The 26,355-nt window shown below is 42.3% G+C and overlaps 1 long non-coding RNA gene across 1 annotated transcript in view; it reads right to left on the bottom strand.

The window, feature by feature from the left end:
* Window positions 1–3,939: 3,939 nt before the first annotated feature.
* LOC137372603 (uncharacterized) overlaps window positions 3,940–26,355 on the bottom strand; it is a 34,610-nt gene continuing 12,194 nt past the window's right edge. Inside the window, exons 2-3 of the long non-coding RNA XR_010975459.1 lie at window positions 8,903–9,131; window positions 3,940–4,142 (exon numbers count right to left, since the gene is read on the bottom strand). This is a non-coding gene — a long non-coding RNA (uncharacterized lncRNA). The remainder of the gene's footprint in view (window positions 4,143–8,902; window positions 9,132–26,355) is intronic.

Genomic DNA, 26,355 nt, shown 5'->3' on the forward strand with positions numbered 1-26,355 from the left:
TCCCCGAGTGCACTAAACTTAAAAGTGCTAATTTTCAAATCTTTACAGCCTTATTCCGCCTATTTCGTGAAACTTCCTGCTTCCACTCCCAATCATTGCTTCAATTCCTTCAGCCCAACTTTGAAACTCCTTAATTTCCTGACCGCCTCCACTTCTCTCCAGCTTGCAACCAAGTTTTCAGTCATCTCTCCGAACTCATCATGCTCATTGTCCATTCGTTTTTATCTATTTCATTCCTCCATTTGCAAAGTGACTAATTAATCCTGATATTGGTTAGTTATAAAAATCTTTGTGCCAAATTGCCACAACACTGCTCATTGTTACAGGCAGAAAATAGTCAAAGCATGGGTTTTCTGTCTAATTCCTAATTGATTTTAAATGTAGCTTTTTGTTCCGTATTTGAAAAGGACTGAATGTAGTATTTTTGTTGGAAGGATTTGAATCTGAGTTCTAAAAACATTAGTCTGTCAGTTGCTCAGTTTTTCTGAACTCTAAGACAACAATGGGAAATTACGTATCTCTGAAATACATTCGTAGGCTGGATGGAAACCTTTGGTGGGCCAATTCTGGCCCGTGGGCCGTATGGGGGAGGCGGTGGCATAGTGGAATGTCACTGGACCAGTAATCCAGATGCCTAGGCTAATCATCTGAGGACATGGGTTTGAATCCCACCATGGCAGATGAGGAAATTTGAATCCAATTCATAAATCTAGAATTAAAAGTTAATCTGCTGGTGACCATGAAATCATTGTCAATTGTTGTAAAAATCCATTTTATTCACTAATATCCTTTCGGGAAGGAAATCTGCCATCCTTACCTGGTCTGATCTACATGTGACTCTTAAATGCCTTCAGTGGGCAATTAGGGATCAGCAATAAATGCTGGCCGAGCCAGCGAAGCCTACATCCCATTAACAAATAAATAAAAATGTTGGACAATCCTGATCTGGACCCGAAATAGATAATTTGGAGAGCCATCACAGGTGCAGAAGGCGAAATAGTTCCTAGGATGGGAGGATTGTCCTATGCGCAGAGATTGAGTAGACCTATACTGTCTTGAGTTTAGAAGAATGAGAAGTGATCTCATTGAAACACAAGATTCTGAGAGGGTTTGGGAGCATAGGTGCTGAGAGGCTGTTTTTCCCCTGGTTGGGGAGTCGAATGCCCTGGGGCATAGTCACAGAATAAGGGGTCAGCCATTTAGAACTGAGATGAAGAGAAATATTTTCACTACATGTTGTGAATCTTTGGAATTCTCAACCCCAGAAAGTTGTGAATGTTCAGTTGCTGAGTATATTCAAAGCTGAGATCAATAGCGGCAAAGTGGCGCAGTGGTTAGCACCGCAGCCTCACAGCTCCAGTGACCTGGGTTCAATTCTGGGTACTGCCTGTGTGGAGTTTGCAAGTTCTCCCTGTGTCTGCGTGGGTTTCCTCCAGGTGCTCCGGTTTCCTCCCACAGCCAAAAGACTTGCAGGTTAATAGGTAAATTGACCATTATAAATTGCCCCGAGTATAGGTAGGTGGTAGGGGAATATAGGGACAGGTGAGGATGTGGTAGGAATATGGGATTAGTGTAGAATTAGTATAAATGGGTGGTTAATGGTCGGCACAGACTCGGTGGGCCGAAGGGCCTGTTTCAGTGCTGTATCTCTAAATCAAATTAAATCAATAGATTTTTGGACTCCGAGAGAATCCAGGGATGTGAGGATCAGGCAGGAAAGTGGAGTTGAGGTCTGAGATCAGCCATGACCCTATTGAATGGCAGAGCAAGCTCCTGGGGCTGATACGTTATCTTATGTTTTTCTGAACGCCCTTCTTCTGTATTGTAAAATTATACAAAACTAGCTGAGTTCCTGATAGCTGTCCATTAGCTCCTGCTGGAAAGTTGCATATCTGAGTATCAGATGAGGAGCCAAATGAGCTCAGCGGTGATGCCCTCTAATGGAATAGGCTACACCTAGGTCACCAAATGAAGGATGGCCTCTGGTTCTAACAAGTTCCAGCGATTAATTCAGTCAAATCTTTTAGGAGATGAGGAGAAAAAGAAAAAAAAAAGAAAAAGGATAGCAGACAATATAATGTTTTGCCTGTATTTACAAATAAGTGAACTGCCTGCAGTTTAGGGTTGAAAGAGAGACAATATTGTATTTGACCAATGCTGTTTATGTGCATTCTCTTTGTATATAACTGAAGTGTTCACAATAAGCAAGAATGGTTAATGCTATTTATAACAGTAACATGTGGAAGAACTCCTAACTTTCAATGACAAAGTTCCCCTTAGATTGAGATGGTTCACACAGTATAAACCAGGAATTGAACTTTGAACTTTTTTGATCTATATGGATCTAGTTTTGTATGCCAGAACAAGAAGGCTTCCGAAGAAGGGTCACTGACCCGAAACGTTAACTCTGCTTCTCTTTCTTCAGATGCTGCCAGACCTGCTGAGTGGTTCCAGCATTTCTTATTTTTATTTCAGATTTCCAGCATCCGCAGTATTTTGCTTTTAGTTTTGTATGCCATTGTATCATTCTGTATTAAATGTTCTCTAGTTACAGATTAATTTTGTTACATATCAAAGGGAACAAGTTAATTATGGGTAGTATGTTTAGGAAATGTGGCAATTAACGTATTCAAAATGTGTTGAACAAATTTGCCTCTGTTTTATAGGATGTGATGCAAGGAATTGTGCCTTACCTGGGCACATTCCTCACAGATCTCACGATGGTGGACACTGCACTTCCAGATTATGTTGTAAATCTATTTGTTTTACCACATGTTGGGATTCCTGCTTGGCTGATGGTTGCAATAGTTACCATATCAGTGCAGGTTTCTTGAAGATGAGAATAAAAAAGTGACAATGAAATAACTACTGAGATTGATCAAAGGCATACATGTGAAAAAGTACATGCATGGCAATGGTAATTTAGTACTTTGCACTGTGAATCAAACACTGTAAATGAAGATGCATGCAAGTTACTATGCAGCTAGCCATGAATATAACGCTATTTTTTCTGTTTCCTGAAAATGTTGCATAAATTGCACACTTTTATTGTATCCAGGTCATTTTCTGTTAATGGGACATCACGCACCATTTCATTCTCAAATAGTTGCTGACTTATGTAATCAACTTGGTGTTAATGAATTTGACTGCAGAGAAGGACTTGTCTATTGTACAAAATAATGATTTGGCAGTGGGTGTCTTACACCTTTGGTGTCGTATACATGATTGAGTTTTGCCACATACTAATTTGCAACCAAGTTTACAGGGCTCGTATTTCACTCGTGACCATTTTTGTGCACAATCGAACCTTTCTACAAATTGAATTTTTTTTTTGTCCTTGTTTGTCTCCTTACGGGTGCTTTGATCAACTTTGAAAAGAGATGCAGGGTTAGTATGAATTGCTACATTTTGGAAAACTTTCAAAGTTGTTTGTGGGGACAACATGCCCCTAAATGTTATTGGGCTTTCTTTTTCACTTGGGTGGTGGAGGTGACCAAAACTCAGGGCCATAAGTATAAGATAGTCCCCAATAAATCCAATTAAGAATTCAGGAGAAACCTCTTTACCCAGAGAATGGCTCGAGTACAGAACTTGCTACTGCAGGGAGTAGTTGCGATGAATAGCGCAGATGTCTTTCAGGAGAAGCTACACAAGTGCATGGGAGAGAAGGAAACAGAACGATATTCAGATAAGGTCAGATGAAATAAGGTGGAGGAAATATAAACACTGGCACAGACCAGATGGGGGAAATAGCCTTTTTCTGTTGTTAATTTGATGTAATTTACCTTCCAGTAGTCACTGCCAGGTACAGCCTACACCCGATGTTGATACGTGAATTAAATTTCTACTTAATTATGTCCAGGTGTGACTGAAAGTTTTTCATTAATCATGAAAGTGGATGGCTAATTTCTCAATATTTCACACAGTATTTTCCTTCAGAAGATAGACATCAGTTACATTCATGACATGTCAGAGATTCCAAGAGGGAGTGCAGCTCTTAGGTTAACACTGGTGATGGGCATTTTTCCTTCATATTTCTCACATTGCTGGTACCAACCTTTCAAACATGCATTTATTGCCATGGTTACTGTTGAGGATATCTGTAGTAATTTCATTTCATGTCACAGCATTCTGCAGAGAACCTGAAAATAATAACATGATAGGAATTTGACCATGTGGAAAGTAGTGACATTTCATTTTTGAAAGTGTAACGTGAGTTCCAATTTTAGCCTAGCCCAGGAATGGAGTGGGTTCTGGTCAGATGCAGTTCAGCGACTCAAGTCAGCTAATCCCCCAAAAAGCTATATTGTGTGAAGGGTGCAAATCTGGAGTTCGTTGTGGACTTAACGAATCGAATAATTCAGAATTTATCAGCATTATTCTGGTTTCTTTATTGTAATTCAAATAGGATTTTTCAAAAAATGCATTCACCGTTTTCTTTTACTGAAATCACCTTGGCGATGAAGCAGGAAAACTGGATAGGGTCTCCAGCTCCTAGTGTGCTAATCAGTGACACCTTCACCACCACCTTTTCTCATGAAAAGCGAATATCAAAACAAAATTGAAGACAGGATCAGACATCATGGCTGTGATTGTCTCATGCTTGAAAATCCTGTCAACTCTCACTGTCCAGACTCCGCTAGGCAGAATCCTTCATTTGGTGAGGACTCCCAGTGCCTGTGGAATGCTATTCCGGTCAGAATTTAAACAAACTTTCTCTGGATACAAATGTCACTGGCAAAGCTGTCATTTATTTTGCATCCCTTATTGCCCTGAGAAGATGCAGGGGACAGGCCCTATCCTTGAGCTGCTGCTGTTATTTTGATGATGGTGCTTCCCCCAACATTATTGGGTTGGGAATTTCAGGATTCGGACCCAACAATAAAGGAAGGATGGTGTTTGGCAATGTTTTGCAGTGATTACACAATACCATCATTTAGTCTTCTGTTGTGACCAGGTGAGAAAGGGGTCTAGGGTTCCCTTTCAGACTTCACCAGGTCTGAACATAACAGGGTTTAATTTTAAACACACCATGATTTTAGTTCACCCTTGGTGAATCCTTGTTCACTGCTTTCCAATTGTAAGACAAAGAAACCAACACAAACAGGCTTTCTTAGGTTTAAAGAAGAAAAGTTGAAATTTATTAAACTTAAACTCTAATTCGGTTGACACCTACAGATATATGCTGCATGCTTGCATGCATACGCAATACACACATGCAAATAGAGACAAAAAAGAGAAGAAAACTAAAGTGGAAAAGTTTGAGGCAATATCTGACGAGTTGTTGTTACGGTTCTTCGAGCTCACTGCAGAATCCTTGACTGCAGGTAGATCCTGCTTTTTGTTGGGACCCAGTATTCTTAAACCTTGTTTGCTGGAGGAGGCTCTTCTCCCTTGGGGTTCATGTGTCTTCAGTGGATTCAGAGGCTTGTGAAAAAGAGATGGGAGCAGACAGGAGAGAGACCTTCTCAGTCCAAGAGCAACAGACCTTCTGCCCAATCCATTTGTATAAATCAGACCAGTGAGAGTCATTCAAAAAGGAAATAGTGAGAGATCAGGGCCAACATGTTCCCGCAAAGGTAAAGGATAGGACCAACAAGTCCAGGGAACCCTGGATGTCAAGGGATATAGACGATTGGATAAGGAAAAAAAAGGAGGCTTATGGCAGATTCAGAGCGCTGAAAACAGAGGAGGCCCTGGAGGAGTATAGGAAGTGTAGAGGGGTACTTAAAAAAGTAATTAGGAGAGCGAGAAGGGGACATGATAAAACACTGGAGGGCAAGATAAAGGAAAATCCCGAGGCGTTTTATAAGTATATTAAGGGCAAGAGGGTAACCAGGGAAAGAGTAGGGCCCATTCGGGACCATAGTGGCAATCTGTGTGTGGAGCCGGAGGACACAGCTGTGGTTTTAAATGATTATCTTTCATCTCTGTTCACTTTGGAGAAGGACGATGTAGGTGTAGAGATCAGGGAGGGGGATTGTGATGTACTTTAACAAATTAGCATTGAAAGGGAGGAAGTATTAGGTGTTTCATCATGCTTAAAAGTAATAAATCCCCAGGCCCAGATGAGATGTATCCCAGGCTGTTAAGTGAGGCAATGGTGGAGATAGCAGGGGCTCTGACTCAAATTTTCAGAGGACTGGAGGACAGCAAATGTGGTACTATTATTCAAGAAGGGTAGCAGAGATAAACCATGTAATTACAGGTCAGTGATTCTAACATCAGTGATAGGCAAACTATTGGAAAAAATTCTGAGGGACAGGATTAATCTCCACTTGGAGAGGCAGAGATTAATCAAGGATAGTCAGCATGGCTTTGTCGGGGGAGACCATGTCTGACAAAACTTAATTGAATTTTTCGAGGAGGTGACTAGATGTGTAGATGAGAATAAAGCAGTTGATGTAGTCTACATGGACTTCAGTAAGGCTTTTGGGAGATTGGTAAAGAAGGTAAGAGCCCATGGGATCCAGGGCAATTTGGCAAATTAGATACAAAATTGGCTTAGTGACAGGAGGCAGAGGGTGATGGTCAAGGGTTGCTTTTGCGATTGGAAGCCTGTGACCAGTGGTGTACTACAGGGATCAGTGCTGGGACCCTTGCTGTTTGTAGTGTACATTAATGATTTAGACGTGAATATAGGAAGTATGATCAGTAGTTCAGATGACACAAACATTGGTGGCGTCGTAAATAGTGAGGAGGAAGGCCTTAGAATACGTGACAATATAGATGGGCTGGTAAGATGGGCAGAGCAGTGGCAAATGGAATTGAATCCTGAGAAGTGTGAGGCATTTTGGGAGGACTAACAAGGCAAGGGAATATGCAATGGATGGTAGGATCCTAGGAAGTACAGAGGGTCAGAGGGACCTTGGTGCAGTTGTCCATAGAAGGCAGCAGCACAGGTAGATAAGGTGGTTAGGAAGGCATACAGGATACTTACCTTTATTAGCTGAGGCATAGAATATAAGAGCAGAGAGGTTATGATGGAGCTGTATAAAACACTAGCTGGGCCACAGCTGGAGTATTGTGTACAGTTCTGGGCAACACACTGTAGGAAGGATGTGATTGCACTGGCGAGGGTGCAGAGGAGATTCACAAGGATGTTGCCTGGGCTGGAGCATTTCAACTATGAAGAGAGACTGGATAGGCTAGGGTTGTTTTCCTTACAGCAGAGAAGACTAAGGGGGGAACCTGACTGAGGTATACAATATTATGAGGGGCATTGATAGGATAGGGAGGAAGAAACTTTTTCCCTTAGTGGAGGGGTCAATAACCAGGGGGCATAGATTTAAGGTAAGGGGCTGGAGGTTTATCGGGGATTTGAGGAAAATGTTTTTCAACCAGAGGGTGGTTGGAATCGGGAACACAGTGCCCGAGGTGTGGTAGAGGCAGGAACCCTCACAACATTTAAGAAGTATTTAGATGAGCACTTGAAATGCCATAGCATACAAGGCTACTGGCCAAGTGGTGGAAAATGGGATTAGAATAGATAGGTGCTTGATGGCCGGTACAGACACGATGGACCAAATGGCCTGTTTCTGTGCTGTATAACTTTGACTCTATGACTTTAAATTCAAAACCTCAGGTTTCCCAGCAGGTTAGTCATGTGACTAGCTGATTTGACCATGTCCGTTTGTATATTTGGTCATCTTAGCAATCAACCTGGAATGTGAGCGCCCTCACCTTCAATGTCTGGTGATCAAAAGTCCATTGTGGGTTGAATGTGTCAGGGAGTGGCTGCTTTGTCCTTTGAAACACTGTCTGTTAATATGCAAATATCTTCTCCAGCCACAGCTGATGAGTTTAACATGTCCTTTCTCAACTATAGTAACAGATTAAATTCAATGTTCATGACAAAATTAATGTGCCTCATTCTTGGCAGGTGGGGACCTAGCATGAAACTTCACTACTGGTATCAGCAAAAGTGACCATATAGCTGTTGGATCAGAGTAAAAACCCAATTGGTTCACGAAAGTTCTTTAGGAAAAGAAACCTGACATCCTTACCTGACCTGGCCCATGCAGGGCTGACCCTTAACAGCCCTCTGAAGAAGCTTAGTAAGCCACTCAATTCTATCAAACTGTGACAAAAAGGCGGCCAGCACCGATCTTCTCAGGGATAACTGGGGACAGGGAATAAATTCTGGCCTTGCCAGCAATACTCATATCCCGAGAATGGATGAAAAAAACATTTTCTTTCAGCTATTCAGCCTATCCAACAATGGTGCAAACGCACAAACTTTTCTCCTGTGATTTGTTCTACCATCTGAACCTTGTAGCAAATTACAGTCCTATTACTCCTAGCCATTCATATTTCTAGATCTGGATTACAGTTATATGCTTCATCCAATTAAAACTATCAGAACGAACGTGTAAATAACAATGTACATTTCCTCTGCTTTTCAGTGTTGGTGATCCTGGACAATGCCAATATGTTTTATGGTCGGCATCCTGCAAATTTTGGCTTTGTTCTGAGAAATCAAAACTCAGACAAACCGGTTAAGCTGCAAACTCAGTCATGCTTGACACTACCCAAAGCATCCAAAAAGGGAACAGTGAATGCACTGACAAAGCAAGATTACACTATGAGGAGAGTAACCTTTCATGCAGTTGTGACGACTATTCAGTATTGAAAACCCTGGAATATATGTGAATAAATCACCTTGGCAGAATTCTACTTAAATTACTAGACAACATGGAGAGCATTAACCGAACCCCAAACTCTAATGCAATGCTTGTCTGCTGTTGATATGTTTTGCACATCAGCCTTTTCAAAACAAGGCTGGGCTTTATACAGGATGGAGGATTGAACCGTCACCAGTGTCTGCAGGCTAGCCACAGACTTGATGAAGACTGTGTGCTTGTGAATCAGTTGAAAGAGAAAATAAACCTTTGTTACGTACGATTGTGTCGACAAATTGCGATTGAATTGGCTCGGGTTCTTCCATGGTCCTTTGTAACAAGTGAACCGCCTGCCATCCAGTCACTGGCTAGACGATGAATACTTCAACAAACGTGTTTCGATTGGCCTTTGAATGCTTCAGCAGACTTTTCCTGCCTTCTCTCTTATTATTCCAGTGGTTTAATCTCTTCTGCATGCACTGAATCAGACTTGCCTTCAACGAAGGACAACTGCAAGAAATTAGGAAAAAGTTTATCATTGCCATTGATGTTGCACTTGATTTGAATTCATGTTCAGCTTTATATTGAACTCTTATTTTGTATATTGTTATGAGTCCATATTTATTGTTTACACTTGGAATCTATCTTTTAAAACTGAAGGGCTGAACTTTGGGTGTTTTTTTTGAAAGGCAGTTCAACAAAAGGTTGACCAGTAAACAAGTTCTTACTGGAAAGCATGTGAATACACAAACAGACATGGCCAAACCAGCCAGTCATATGTAAATAGCTTGAGTTCACTGCTCATAACCACTCACATCTGCATGTTTCATGCATTGAGAGATCACCTACCTGAACCAGACTACCTGACCATTATTGATAGCCGTATCCTGGAAATCAAGCCCAGTGATTGGGTAACAGCAGCGTTGCCATGTTTTTCCATCAGCTGATCAGAACAGAGTAACAAAGCCACATACACTTCAATAGTCCAGATGCTCTTTACAAAATATTGTGAACTATTTTCATTCTTCATCTGCAAGGTCTTTTTTTCTTCTTCGAGGCACAGAGTTATACTGCACAGAAACAGGCCCTTTGGCCCATCGTATCTGTGCCGGTCATCAAGCACTAAACTATTCCAATCCCATTTTCTAGCACTTGGCACCAGCCTGGAATGCTATGGCATTTCAAGTGCTCATCTAAATACTTCTTAAATGTTGTGAGGGTTCCTGCCTCTACCACCTCTTCAGGCAGTGCATTCCAGATTCCAACCACCCCATCAGTGAAATTTTTTTCCCTCATGTCCCCTCTAATCCTCCTGCCCCTTCCCTTAAATCTATTCCCCCTGGTTATTGACCCCCCCGGCGAAGGGAAAAAAGTTTCTTCCTATCTAACCTATCAATGCCCCTCATAATTTTGCATACCTCAATCATGTCCCCCCCTCAGCCTTCTCTGCTTTAAGGAAAACAACCCGAGCCTTTTCAGTCTCTCTTCATAGCTGAAATGCTCCAGCCCAGGCAACATCCTGGTAAATCTCCTCTGCACCCTCTCCAGGGCAATCACATCCTTCCTATAGTGTGGTGCCCAGAATTGTACACAGTACTCCAGTTGTGGCCTGACTCGCATTTTGTGCAGCTTCCTGATTTGTACCAATGTTCACCACTAAGTTTTTTTTAAAAATGTATTTCTCGTCATCTAGAAAATGACAGTGGGCATATCCAAAGAATATCTGGTGCGGTCAGTATGATTTTCAATCCTGCCCTACCCTCTTGCACCACGACCACCACCCGCCCCCCACCCCAACCCCTCCATTTTAGTGTAAGATTCCAAAAGTTATTCACCTAAGTGGTGATCTGAACAATCTGATTTCAAACTTCTTGCGTGGCCAACTTCCACATTCCCTATTTTGTAATGTCTGCCCCCAGCCCATGCTGAAATGTCTGGCTTAATTTGCTGTTGCCTTTGGCATCTCCTCAATTTTCCTTGTCTCCCCATCTACTCTATGTGTATCTATCTATCTCTTACCACCACTAGCTTGATCAGATTCAAAGCTGGTGTTCCGAAGGCTGCTGTAATTCGAATCCCTAAGCTCTAACCGAACTAAAGTTTTTCAAAAGGTTTGAAACAATCTTTCCACTCAAGAAATCCAAATGAGTGATCTTTTCTACGATTGGAATAAAGTATTTTAAATACTACCAATTATTAATAAATGAGTGAATAAGTTGATTTTGCTTTGAATTTGTAACATTGTCTTCTTTCTCTCACACTCTCTCCCTCTAATTTTCAACCATTAAAATGTATCTCTCTTATCTTGATTAAATTTATGAATGTGGAATTGTGGTAGCAGTTTTGCTGACCTTGGGGTCTACAGCTCTTTGCTTTAATGACTCGTTTGTCTGCAGCAACCCACACAGACGTTATCAACGGGCAAATGTGGTATCTGGAGTACGCACTAACTTAAGGAAAATAATAGCTTATTATGTACAGCCTCATGCGAAGCTGACCTCGGATTCTACATGGTGTATAGTCACGAAGGCCATCCTGTGTCTATCTTGTAGTTTTGTAACTAATTGGGAAACTGTCAGCTCGGCATCTGTTGTACTATATAAATCCGCGGAGAACTGGAGCGCTTTGGAGTCGCACCGGACCGTGATTAGGAAAGGTGTGCTCCCCATGATATCATGCAATAAAATTTGTTAATGCTCAAGGTCTGAGTCCGGAGAATTTCTTTGACAATCAAATTTCTTCAACAATTTGGCGTAGTCGGCAGGAACCCTTAATTACGGGATCCTGAGCGAACCAAAAGTATAGAACTGGCTGGCTGCGTGATCCTGACCTGAGTCCACAGGCTGATCCCAAGTTAGGGAAAGACGCTGTGACAAGACGGAACTGGAAAAACCGCTGCCGTACAACGCCAGGAATAGTAAAACAATTAAGGTGACCTTGAGGGATTGACAACGGCGCCAGCGCTAGTTTGTCTTTGTTTGGTTTGTTGTTCATTTCTCCACAGATCATAGATCCGCGCTTCGGAACTGAGGAAGTGATTAAAGGGTCCGACGATGGGGTCGATGAGTTCTAAACGTAAGAAAGAAGGGCCGCCCCAGGGGACAAGTAAACCATGTCCCGCTGAGAAGGGCAGCCCACGTCCGTTTTCCCCCTCGAGGAAGACGCAGAAGCGCCACGGTAACTACGTGCAATGTAAAACTAAGGTAGGAGACCCCCTGGTTCACCGGCCGTTATTGTTTGGAAGGAGACAGGTGACAGTAGATATGTTAACCCTTTCACCTCCGATCTATACGAGTGGTCCCACGGCAACTGGCCTTATGGAGGCTCCTTTAAATTGGAAAAGGTTGATTACTGGAGGACATGTGTTGAGAGTGGGTGCGGCGACCCCACCTGGGATAATGCTTACATGCTCCGGTGTTTAGATAAATTTAAAGAATTGCGAAAGGCCATCAGCCCCCTAAGCCTGAAGAAAAAAGAAAATCATTGACAAAGGTTATGGCAGAGTGACATAAAAGTCTATGTTTTAGAGTAAAAACAAGTTACTGTGTCTTTGATTCGAATGTGTGAATGTTGGAAGCGTCCACGAATGAATTGAATGTCTGGGATGTACAGCTTGTGTTCTGTACAAATTGTGTTCTGTAGAACTGACTGTTAACTCTTTGTTGTCTGGCTTTAATGTTGAAAGCATCAGTCTATTAAGTTGTTTGGAATTGAATGAGTGTGAAAAGTGATTGTTGAGTGTGTTCATTTCGATTTAAGATTGTGCACCCAGGAATGAGATATAAACTTGAATTATATTTTAAGTTAAAGTTTTATTATTTTAAAAGTTGGTTTTGCAACTGTGAAAAGGCAATGAACAATTTTCTAAGAGATAAGCTTCAGCCTTGAAGGTCTGAATATGTTTGGCAGAAATCCAATTTGAAGTTTACAACTCCTGCTTTAATTGGAGTTCCAGTTTAAAATCTGTTCTAGTTTCTGGAGTTTAAATTAAAGACATGTTTTATTGACTGTTAAGTAGCAAATGTCAGGAATTGGATATTGGTTTAAGAGAGAGATGGATAAACAAATGAGATACAGGAAAGATTCTGTCTGTTTAAAAAGCTGGTGTTAAATCTTTTGTTATTAGAATGTTAAATAACTTTTTCTTTAGTTTTTGGTTTTATTACAGTCATTTGAAAAGGCGCCTGAAGAACAAGAAAAATGACGTAATTTACCTATCTTTTAAAATAAGCACGTGCTATTCTGTTCTGTGTGTAGTTAATAAGTATTATAAGTTAATAAGTCTGAATTAAATTAATACTGTTAAGGTTAATTGACCTGTTAAGTTGAAAAACTGGAAATTTCATTTGTGGCCACAATGAACTTTCAAGTTTATTATGTCAAGTTTTGGAGGAGCCTTCAGTTCTGGACATAAGACTCGTTCATATAACATTGGCAGTTTTGGTTTTTAAATATTTATTGCAGTGAATTGGAATTTGGAATCATCTTTGTTATAAAAAAAAAATCCTGGCATTAGAAACCTCTTACAAAAGATGCTAAAAATGTGAAAACAATTGCAGTTTGATCTAAAATGCTGTCTTTCCTGAAGGAAATGTTTTCCTTCGAAGTTGATAATGTTACTAATGATTTTGTTGTTTTCAAATCCTAAGGATAGAAAAAAAGTTTAAAATGGACAGTAGTTCTTTTCGATCAGAAAAGAAAGGTTACGTAAAGGTGACACAGCTGAGAATGTTTTGCTCCGCCCCCTTGGAGACAAACAAAGAACTTAACCCTGCTGCAGCTTTTTGCATTGCTGAGAGTAAAATTTATACATATTGGACATTGTTAAATTTTAAATTTCTAAATTGACAGATACAAGTGTACAAATTAACCCATTGGGCTCAGGGGCAGAGCCACAATGGATTCTTTGTGTTTTTTTTTAAGCAGGTGACGGCAGGTTCCAAGGCCATGAGAGAACTGATGCCACAGCAAGAGATCCAGCAGCTTTGAGAATTTAAGAATTTCATTGCAGACATCAAATGCCATAGCATCTTTATCAATGAGACAAAGTGCTTGAGAAGGAGAGATAGTTGCAAGCACTTCTGTCTTTAATGTACAAAAAGTACAACCAAGTCTGGGCATAAGAAATTGGAATCAATAAACAAAATTTAATTGATATGAGTGGTTATTTAAAGCACTCAAAGGGGAATTTATCTGATATTTAAGAGGACAATCAAAGTTTTAGAAAATAAAAAAAACAAAACAGTCTAAGTGGTTTACTGTGTTGGATATTAGCATTGGGTTCTTTAAATTTACGTTCCAGGGACAACAGTTCACCTGGACGTGTCTCTCCCAGGGATTTTATAATAATTGATCGATATTCCACCTTCCTCCAGAAGGTCAGAGTGAAAGTTAAGCTGAAAAAGGCACAGATAATGAAGGAAAAGGTTTCTTATTTGGGAATAGTAGTAACACAGGGAAAGCATGAGATAGAGCAAAAGTGAGTGCAGACAATCCTCGAACTCCCCCTAGCGCAAGATATTAAAGTTCTAAAACAAAAGAGGACAGTTCCTATTCCAGGTTGTGAGATTAAACAGACAAAAAGCACCAACCCCCACGATTACCCCCACATCCGAATTACCGACGAGTAAGGTTACGACCCAGAAGTCACAAGTGACTGGTCTCCCTTGCCCTGCCTTAACTGCAGGACCAGAAAATGGATTTGCGATAATAAAAACTAATAAAATTGTATATGATAATATAAAGCTTGAGTTGGTACCGGTATTATTGAATATCTCAGATTGGAGGCAAATTGATGCAGGACAGGTGCCAGTTTGGATCAATGACACCCAGTTGGAGGACTTAGCTAGTCACACAAATGATAAAATTACCAGGTGCCAACTCAGAAAACTTAAGGTATGGAAAGGTCAGGAGAGTGTAAATACAGGATCTGTGAGTATTGGAGTAGTGTTGGGAATACCTGTAATTCTGAGATAAGTTAGGGATGCAATTATACAAAGTAGAAAATATAGGGGTGATGAGGGGAAAAGATTACATAAAATACTATGATGTATTACCCTATGTTATGGAAATGTTATGGAAATTGGAAAAGAGGTAATTGGAACAACATTGTCCATTGTCTGAGTGTAGCCTGGAAAACCAGGTGGTCATATGTCCTCATCCTATAAATAAAATAGCAGAATCAAAATGTGGATTTAATGCCACTGTAAATTGCACCATGGAGACGAGGAAAGCATTGTCAGGGTTAACCCATGTGGCCTATATATTGCTTAACCACCACAGCGAAGAAGTACCAGTATGGACATAAACGGACTTGGCTGGTGAGCAACAGTACATTTTGGTTCAACCCACAAATATCAACCCAAGTAGGGAAGATGGAGTTGGTAGAGATACATAAACAAAAGACAGAAACGATAACTGTGACAGAAAGTATTAAGGAGGATTTGACAAATTACCTACAGGACTATGAATATACTATTCAGCCATTGCCCACAGGCTTGGGTAGAGAGAGACAGCAGCTAGAAGTCATTGCTGTTGTGTACTACAATCTGGAACAACAGCCGAAGATGCTACAAGATGAGATTGACGAGATAAATGGCAGGAGGAATTATAGAACTGGGGGTCAGTCGTGCAGATACACCCCTGGTTTAGAATTGGGTATCATGGTATTATATGTGACCTACTTAATTTGGCAACGTTAGAAATTAATTAGGCGATGTAAGAGGATGTATGAACACAGGTTGGACAGCTACCCGAAAAGCAATTAGTGTACGAACTTGCTCTGTCAAAGGAGGGACAATTAGTTATGCCATAAAAGGGTAATTGTATAACCTTTTCATATATACTTAAAATGAATTAATGAATGATCAATGTACTCTAAGAATGGAATTGTATTATGTTTGCACAATCGATTATGTAACAGTGATGCTTAAATGAAATTGTAATTGTACAAGTGTACCACCTTTTATGTTGTAAACAAGTAATTGAAGCCCCTGCAAAACTTATGCCTTTACAGAGTTCCCGCAGGCCCCTCTTGTGGCACAAGCAGGCAACGTATTGAGTGCGACCCCTCCGGGTGTTGAAGGCTGTTTCTGGACAAATAGAGACCATCAAAGGCACCTAGGTGGGATCAAGGGAAGGATTCTTAAAAGAGTTTTGAAGAATCAAAGGGGGGACTGTGAGAACAGAATTTTAAGAACAGAATTTTATGGGGACATTTAAGATGAAATAATTATAATCAATCATGTATTGCTCACAAGCTAGCTTCAGTGCTGCAGGGAGGGACAGCTTATCAGAAATGACTTCATAACTTCAGGGCTGCAGAGGCAACTTGGTCTTGCAGCTGGTACAGCGCAATAGCAGAGAGAGACATTGTGCTTCAGCAACACTCTTCTTATCTCATCACCCAGACATGACACATTCCTAAGGAACAGTTAATGTGAGAAACATACTGACCAGGCAAACCCACGCCCCTTGTCCGAGGGTAGCTCAGCCTAACGTTCCCAGGGAGATAGGGGAAAAAGAAACTGCTTGAGGAGAGGATGACAAGACAGTAAGTACCCCAATCAAACCCTGAGGACTACCCTTCTGATTCCGAGCCTCCGCCGCCGGATAATCCCTCAGGACCTGCTCCTTTGATCTTATGATCAAAAAGGAGGGATTGTGGTAGCAGTTTTGCTGACCTTGGGGTCTACAGCTCTTTGCTTTAATGACTCGTTTGTCTGCAGCAACCTGCTAAGCAAAACCGCAACCCACACAGACGTTATCAATGGGCGAATGTGGTATCTGGAGCATGAACTAACATAAGGAAAATAATAGCTTGTCATATACAGCCTTATGCGAAGCTGACCTCGGATTCTACATGGTGCATAGTCACGAACGCCGTCCTGTGTCTATCTTGTAGTTTTGTAACTAATTGGGAAACTGTCAGCTCGGCATCTGTTGTACTGTATAAATCCACGGAGATCTGGAGCGCTTTGGAGTAGCTCCGGACCGTGATTAGGAAAGGTGTGCTCCCCATGATATCATGCAATAAAATTTGTTAATGCTCAAGGTCTGAGTCCGGAGAATTTCTTCGACAATCAAATTTCTTCAACAGGTATGCTTTGGTCTAGATTTCCATGTTTTATACAATGGAGGCATTTTATTGGTGCTAGAATAATGGAATTCTGTGTTGGTGTTCCTATAATGGTGGAGTAGTTCCCAGACTTTCAATGAATTAATTTGGCATGTTCTGTTGTGTTAAGAAACAAAATTGTATTGTTGGCTGATTTTGCTGCTTCATGACATCCTGAAACATTTTATAACTAATGGATTGCTTTCAAATCGCAGCCATTTACGTAAGCAGATCTGGCAGTCAATTTGTGTCGGCTTGAATTATATGCTGAACTCCATACAGAGGATTCAACCCACAAAAAAATGCTACCAACAGTCCCAAACTGACATTAAGACAACATCATTGTTTGTAAAACTGAGCTCTTCATCTGTGATCTATCATCCCAATAAATTTAACAATAGTAAATGCAAGAAAAGTTACTGCCCTTAGAAAGGACTCACTATTGTCTCGTTAAAAATCTTCAGCACAATAAATACTAAAAGTAGAACTGAGATTACTACCCTCCAGTGCTAGAATTAGCAGATATCCAAACAATCCTAAAGTGGAATCATTAAATGCAAATTTGTTTTTGTTCAGTAATATATGACATAATATTAGTATTTACAGACCTCTGAGCTCAGACATCCTCATCCAGAGGATTGAAGTTGATAGCTGCAGTGGCAATCCATGTGACACATCCTGCTTCATATGGAAATGAGGCAATGAATTTATTAGGTAGTGAAGGTAACCCATGACAGGTGATGTAGGTGAGTTCTCAGCATTTCCACAATGAATGTATACCAGCATGATGCTCCAAAATATATAGGGCAGTCATTAATATTATGAACAAAACATAAGTGACAGGTACCTTAAGGTGAACTGTGACATTCATTGAGTGAGTGAGTGAGTCTGTCACAATACATTGATGGTTGTGCTCCCTTTTGTGCTGTCCAATCAGTTCCTGCTCATTAGTGAATGCCTCAGCAAGACTCCCTCTCAATGCAGCCCGAGACAATATTTTGTGTAAAATAGAAAGTATCCTTCAAGGTTAGCACTGCAATTCCAATTTAATATAACTTTCATATACTACTTGAGCTTTGCTTATGGCATCAGCTAAACCAGGCTTTGATTTGAATAATATTTATAAAAGAAACTAAAATGATGTTTCATACCCAAAGATTAAATCTCACTTCTTTTTTAAAAACTGGCCAGCCCATTCATGTTGAGGTGACTGATGACTTGTAGGTGATTACGTTGTTTTACTGGGAACATATCCAGGGCCAAGACAAAGCTCCATAGTCGAATCTGTATTTGAATACATACCCATCATCTGTGTTCGATAGTGGGACTCGCCAAGAGTTACAATTACAAATTAAGATAAAGATTATTTTTTCGATCCTCAGGCTAGGCCTGGCTGTATTCAGGTTTTTATCTATGTATTGGATATTTCTCTGCTATAAATTCTTTTAAACATTTGATGAGTAGAATTTCATAAACAGAATTAAATATTAAGACAATTAGGCTCGATTGACCTGCAAAAGACTTGAACAATTCTTTTCAATAAAAATTGGCAAACACCCTCTCTGGTTATTGAAATAATGGAATGAAGTGGTTTAGAAAACATCAGACTTTCATTGGCAGGCCATTAATTATTGAAACGACCATTCTCTAGAATGACACCACCTTAATTTTTTTTTGAATACATGCAATTTGCAACAGGCAGAGCATTCAGTTCATAAAGCAGTGAGTTGGTTTGGACCTTGTAGAGATTAGGTGAAACGAAGGAATGAAGAATTATGAACCAAAAATAGTCTGGAAGAGGACAGAAATGTGGCGGTGTAGATGCCTCATTTATAAAAGGTGGCTAAAACAGCGAGAGCTGAGAACACAAATATTTCTCAGTGAAGGACTGAAATGGAAATTAGACTCACTACAGCTAAGACAGATTCCACATGTTTTGCATCTATTTACAGTTGCTTGTCATGAAATATATTGCATGGTAAGGACCAATAGTCTTGTGACTGAAACTGACTCAAGTAAATTTCATATACTGGATGGACTCCTGAAGATTTCACCTGCTTGAGATTTCCAAATTGGTAACACGAGGATCGCTGTACTGCAGGCAAGATTGTGAACTGTAAAATACATCTTTCCAGTCTCTAACTGGAGTTCAGAATTGTTATGAATGATCAGCAGTATTCTGCTACAGATTTATTATGTGCTAGAAGCTCAGTGCTGAGGAAGATGAAATTGGAATATAAACCTGAATCTTCTCGATTTTTGTCTAATTCCAGATACATGGTGTTGAATTTTCAATTGCCTCTGAGGCACATACAGGTGCAGGCGGCATTGAAAATAGCATGCTCGATGGCATCACTAGATCACAACATCTCTGGAACGCAACATGATTTTCAAAGGGAGGGCTGGAGGAGAGCAGGCAACCCTCAAATTAACTGACTGTTGAGCTCATTGTGAAGCTCATTAACAAGCTTTTGAGCAGCTGTTTTAGATTTTCAATTGGGGGGCATGGGGAAAACTGAGGGTCTGAGATATGTTAGGGTGCAGTTGTCATGAACACAGCGGGGAGTCTCGAATGCTAATAGAGTGCTAATGGTCAACAAATTTAAGATGGAGATTTATGCTTGGCTGTTCAACCAGTGGCACAGAGTTGCCATCGCTGGTACCGAGGGGCTTGCATTTGTGAGCAGAGTGGTTGGACTTCTGAGAGGGACGTGAGGTTTCTGGCATCAACTGGGCATCAGAGGTTGTTAGAGGAAGCCTGGTGAATGAATAAGTTGTAGCTGATGGAGTTGTGATGGGAACAGGCTACTCTGACACTGGACAATGTAACGAGGAGGAGTTTCAGCAGGATGCATCCTCCTGGTCGGGAGGAGGCCAGAGGAGCTGCAGTGGGAAGAAGGCACTACCCAAGACATCAGCTGTACCTCGCAAGAGTCAGCCGGCTGCAAATGACAGAGTGCCAGTACTGTAGGAAGCTGCGTCTATCCAGGGAGATGGACGTTTGCACTCTGGTCCACAATGACCTGAGACTTCACGGCCCCCATGGCAGTCCCCTACCTGAATTCCTCAAACTATTATTCATCTGGGTCTTTCAAACGATCAGCTGTGCAGCTGGAGGCATCTCATCATGCTATCAGGCAGGACATGGATGCCCTATTCTGGGGGCTGGTGTAGTGGTGGCGGTGGGAGAGACATTACATGCATTTTGAGACAGATGGGCCAACGCAGGCAAAGAGGACATTAGGGTTTTGTGCCATCTATGGATTCTTCAGATCCAGTGGGTCATCGATTGCACCGATAACACTATCAAGGCACCAACCAGCCAGCCAGCCAGATGCCTGAACAGAAATGTCTTCTACTCAATGAATGTCCAGATAGTCTATGACCACAGAAAATGCATCTTTCAGGTCTGCGCCTGGTTCCCAGGCAGGTGTCGTGATGCCTTCATTCTTCCAGAGTCCCAGGTGCCATACCTCTCAAACCAACATCCAGGCTCTGTGGGTGGCTGCTGGGAGATAAGGGTTTTAACTTCCGAAAAGGTTGTGCCTATTGTGTGCACACTTTTAAGAGGTGTGGCTATGTTATCATGCCAGCAGAATAAGAGTTGTGATGCAACACAGCATGTGACTTCTGGGTTGGGACAGACTTAAGTAACAGGACAGTGAAGACCTGTGTGTACATGCAGAACATTCCTCAAATAAAGAATCCATGTTACTGCACTGCTGATCCCATCTTGAGTGGTCAGTGCTTTGAGCACAGTAGCACAGAGGCTAAGAGAACATGCAACAACTCCTGCGCCCATTCAGAACCCAGCCATGGATGCAGAGAGGCACTACAACCAAAACCATTTCCTGGCATGAACCTGCATTGAACAGACTATTGTTACCTTGAAGATGCGCTTCCGTTACCTTGACCACTCCGGTGGTGCCCTCAAGTATGAACCAGCCAGGTAGAGGCCTGCTCAGATTGGGAAAAAGGAACCCGACCCGAACCCAACCCAAGTCCCCCCGATTTAGCCCCAGGCCCGACCCGACTCGAACCTGACCTGACCATCCCCTTACTTACCATCCTGACACCGAACCTGCAAGAAGCTGCAGTACAAGTGCGATGACGTCATCGTGACATCACTCGCTCACTGCGCAGACTCAGTTTCATCCCAGACTCCCAGTTCAGGTAAGTTTTTTAATTTCAGTACTTAACAGCAGAGCATTTACCATGTGTGTCCGGCCCAACCCGACCCGACTCGACCTGAACTCAGCCCTACCCGACCAGAGTCTGAAAGACAGACCCTGAAGATGGGCCCGGCCCAACCCGAACCCCACACATGTTGTCGGGTCCCGTTGGGTTCGGATCAGGTAGCAGGCCTCAACAGCCGGGGGGGTCTCATATGGTGGTCATTTGCCGTGCGCTGACAATATGATAATACAAAAAAACCTGAGCTGGATGAAGAGAAGCTGGAACGCCACTCTTCCCCAGTGGAGATGATGAGGACGAGCAGAACGACAAAGGGGGAGCTCCAGAGGAGCCTGGCGCCCAGGCATTGGAGGAAGACCATCCCAGGTCTCACAGCAATTGGAGGCTTGCATGGCTGCAAGGGCCATGCTAATTCAGCAATGTTTCACTTGAGTTGCTCTCAGCCTTTTGCCAGATGACTTTGTAACTCACCTTCCATCAGAGAGAAATTATAGAACATACAGACACATCTGAATAATCCCATTGCTCCCCAAACAGATTGTTATTGATGGAGACCCCATTTTCAATCTCCCACTACACAGACTGTGGCACTGCAGAAAACCCAGCCCCACTGACCACTGTCCCTTAACTCCATGACCTTTTTGACATCAAGCAATAACAACATGCAAGTCTGATCGTAGGCATAAGCAATTATTATCAAACAAAAAGTTAATGAACATATGACATGAAATAAAAAGGATGGGAGCTAAAAAAGATGGAATTGGCTCAGTGACAGGAAACAAAGAGTAATGGTTAAGGGATGTTTTTCGGGCTGGAGAAAGGTTTGCAGTGGAGTTCCCCAGGGGTCAGTGTTGTGACCCTTGATTTTCCTGATATATATTAATGAACAAGGCCTTGAAGTACAGGGAACAATTCCAAAGTCTGCAGATGATACAAATCATGGAAGCATTGTGAACTATGAAGAGGATGGTGTAGAACTGCAAAAGGATATAGACAAGTTCGTGGAATGGGCAGATAGGTGGCAGATGAAGTTCAATACAGAGAAATGTGAAATGATTCATTTTGGTAGGAAGAACATGGAGACACAATATAAAATAAAGGGTATAATTCTAAAGGGGGTGCAGGAGCAGAGGGACCTAGGTGTATATGTGCATAAGTCACTGAAGGTGGCAGGACAGGTCGAAAGAGCGGTTAATAAACCATACGGTATCCTGGGTTTTATTAATAGGGGCACCGAGTGCAAGAGCAAGGAAGTTATGTTGAACTTGTATAAGACACTAGTTCGGCCTCAGCTAGAGTACTGCATCCACTTCTGGGCGCCACACTTCTGAGCGCATTGGAGAGAAGACAGAAAAGTTTCACAAGAATGATTCCTGGGATGAGGAATTTCAATTTTGAAGACTGATTGGAGAAGTTGGGACTGTTTTCCCTGGAGAAGAGAAGGCTGAGAGGAGACTTGATAGAGGTATTCAAAATCATGAGGAGTCCAGACAGGGTAGATAGGGGAAAACTGTTCCTACTTGTGAAAGGATGGAGAATGAGGTGGATCGGATTTAAAGTAATGGGGAAGAGAAGAAAAGACAACGAGGAGAAACTTTTTCACACAGCGAGTGGTTGAGATCTGGAATGCGCTGCCTAAGAGTGTGATGGAGGCAGGTTCAATTGAAGCATTCAAAAGGGAATTAGACTGTTATATGAAAAGGAAGAATGTGCAGGGTTACGGGGAGAAGATGGGGAAATGGCTCTAGGTGAATTTCACTTTCGGAGAGCCGGTGCCGACACAATGGGTCAAATGCTCTCCTTCTGCACTGTAACAATTCTGTGAAACTGAGAAAACATCACTCACGTGACCCATTAAGTGCATCTTCCAGTCTGGCAGCTTGCGTTCTCGTCCACTACAGGATGCTCCCGCTGTGGCTGAGGGTGAGGTGGGGGGGAGCCTGCTCCCTTGCCTCTGCTCATGGCTGAGATGCCTGTGGCTTCCGTTCTCATTGTGGAGATGCCTGTGGGGTTCCTCGATAGTTTGCTGGGCCTCTATCCTTGCATGGGTAGCCTCTGTCACAGGGCCTTGCAGCATGGATGGTTTCTCAGGTCAGAGGGACGAGAAGGTGAGGGATGATGCCAGCACCCCTGAGAGGTAGCCCCCTCATCAGCTTCTTCGACTGCCTCAGCCCTTTCAGTACACTTGCATGATGGATAAGGCCACCAGGTGAACGCAGCTGGCATCCACCGCCAAGCTTTCCTGCGCCATCAGCAACAGTGAGAAGTCAATGATACAGAGTGTGTCACTCCTTCTGTACATGTCAGCACCCTGCTCCTGCACCCACTCAGAGTAGTGCTGCATTATGGCTCTCCAAGAGGTTGGCACTCTCTCACAGGTGGAGCTCATGCACTCAAAACCCCAAGTAATAATAGGTACACAATGTGCTGCATGGATTCCTCCATCATCTGCTCCAGAAAAACCGGCCTTGTTTCTAACACCCAAGGCCCAGCATCTTCACCCAGCGGAGCTTGACTGTGTCTGTGCTCCATCCCCCGATGGGGATTGCCCACAGCTGACTAAGCCTCAATATCCTCCTACTGCTCATCGTGATGTGCAGTTCACCCAGTGCTCCATGTTCTAAGCTAAACTGAACCCACCAGGGTGTGTGTGTGTGTCTGTGGGTCGAAGGTGCAGAGGAATGATGTGACGGTACACCTGGAACATCTCTCCCTGCCGGAGGAGGGGCAGCGCCAACATTCTGCTCCCCCTCCACTACTGGCCCTGTGGGATGCACAAGATGGTGATGAGAACTCAGGCTAGTCGGCAGGGACCTGAGCACAACCAAACCCATAGATTATAGCAGTTGTGAAGCCACAGCACGCACCTGTCCAAGACTTCTCCCTTGAATGATGTGCTCTCTTCTACAGGATAATGAGGGAAAGATTTATGAGTCGGCTACCCTCCCTCACCTATTCCAGAATGACATCCACATGAGAAGTCAGCCTCCTCAGTGATGCCCCCTTTACAATCATCCCATATTCAACTGGCCACTTGATCTGAAAAAGATAGGGAGAACTATAGACTCTCAGTCTGCTCAGCTCATGTGGAATACTGGTGCTTACAGATAGAGACTTGTCACCCGGGTGTCACTGGCCACTCACCTTTCCAGACCTTATTAAATCATTGAATCGCTTTCTGCACTGGACTCCTAATCCTTCTGGTGACTCCCCGGCTGCTGACCTCAGTCACCACCTCCATCCATGCCCTCTGTTTCTCGAGGTGGATTTCTTCTTCTGGATGCCAGGAACAAAACATCTCTCATGTCGGACACTGCATCAGTTAAACCTCAAGGGAGGCATTTAAAAATCGTGCTGATGTCCGGGGACGCCTGCCAGTGCCAGCACTGATCCTCAAGGTCCCTGCTGGTCCATTGCTTCAATGAATGGCAAGCCGTTCGCCTTTACAAAAGGCCCTCTGTTACTGGGTCCGGCCTCCAGGCCACTCCGGCGCCACTAACTGGATGGCAAACTCACCCACTGGCCCAATTAGGCCCTTTCTCTTTACAGCTGTTGCAAAGAAATAGAAGGAATTAAAAAAAACTTGGATTGAGATGCGAAGATGGAAGTCCTTTGTTTTGGTGAGGTGTCCCAAAGTCGAATAGGTGGCTGCCACTAGGAATCTTTCCCGGTGCTGCTGATGAACAGTCTGCTTGGATAGGCAAAGAATTTCAACTCTCCAAGGCTTTACATGGTGTTTCAGCAGGTGTGCAGTATCAGGGGGTTCAGTTCTAACATATTCAATGCGAAGTCCTTTTAAAGATGCAAGCTTGCTACAAACATCCAGGATGTCTTCAGGAGGCAAGAGTACAACTTCATACAGGTATCAGGCAGCCCCCACCTGCCAACAATGAGGCACATTGGTTTTGTCATATATACATTGATTTTGAACTGTTGCTGGAATGCGGAAATGACTTGAACAGATCAGCCGTGACTGGAAAGGACATTTGCATACAAACAGACAGTGCTTGTGTCAACAAAGGACCATTTCCTGACACATTTAACCCACAATGGATGTTGATCACGAGACAGTGATGGGGTGGGGAAGCGCATCCCAGGGCCTACTGGGATGATGCAATCCACAGGGGCCAGGACTGGTTGGACCAGCTGATCACATGACTAACTGGCTGTTCCAGGGTTTTTTGAACTAACCACAGATAGTTTAAACTCAGAATGTCCGTTTGCTCCTGGACTAAGAAGATCTCTCCTGTTTGCTCCCATCTCTTTCTCACAAGTCTCTGAATCCACTGAAGACACATAACCCCCAAGAGAGAAAAGTCTTCTACAGCGCACAAGTTTTAAGAGGAGTACTGGGCCCCAACGAAAAGCAAGACCTACCTACAATCAAGGATGCTACAGTGAGCTGAAAGAACCATAAGAAAAACTCTTCATATATAGCCTCAAACATTTCCACTTTATTTTTCTTCTCTTTTTACATGTGTGTATCGCGTATACATGCTAGCGTGGACACGTCGTGTATCTGTAAGCTTCAACCAAATTAAAGTTTAAATTTAATAAATTTCAACCTTTCTCCTTTAAACCTAAGAAACCTGTTTGTGCTGGTTTCTTTGCCTTATAATTGGAAAGTAGTGAACATGGATTCACCAAGGGGGAGCTAAAAACATGGTGTGTTTAAAATTAAACCCTGTTACGTTAAGATCAGGTGAAGGCTGAGAGGGATCCCGAGACACCTTTCTCATCTGGTCGTAACACAGGCTTTTGCTTTTCAAGAGCAGGGATTCTTCAAAGACAGGTAACAGTGGTCTGGATTTTCTTCTGATCCTGGCATATCTTCTGATAAGTCGATATCCAACTGCTCCTTTTAGTCCAAAAACAGCTGACTTTTTACAGTTCAAAGTGAAACTAATTTTTTCCAGACAAGTCCCATGATAATTAAATTCTGTCTTGTCAAAACACAAAAATAGCTCTCAAGTCAAATACCCTAATGTTGAATTGAAATCATATATTTTCCAGTAAAAACTTGTTTATTGGTCCACCTTTAAAAAAAAACACCCATAGTTCAACCTCTTCAGTTTTAAAATATAGATTCCAAGTTTTAACAAAACCTACAGAAACTCTCACAATACCTCCACCCTTGACTAAATGAAATGCCATTTTTGAATGCCTTTCATTGAAATGTATAAAAAAACAGAAGTTGAAAACATTCTAAAACACATTTTCCACACACATCCCCCATTCCCGATTTACTTGTGGTTAATACAATTACGTTTTGTGCCATCTTTGCTCATATAACTCAGTTAGATTTGTGATAAAGCACCGACAATAACATTATTTTTGCACGAAATTTAGACAATCTTTAAGTGATAGGGCTGCAACAGTAAACTCCAATGGAATATTCTGACATTCTGGGTTATAAATTCTCCA

Source organism: Heterodontus francisci, chromosome 8, assembly GCF_036365525.1.
Source record: "Heterodontus francisci isolate sHetFra1 chromosome 8, sHetFra1.hap1, whole genome shotgun sequence".
NCBI lineage: Eukaryota > Metazoa > Chordata > Chondrichthyes > Heterodontiformes > Heterodontidae > Heterodontus > Heterodontus francisci.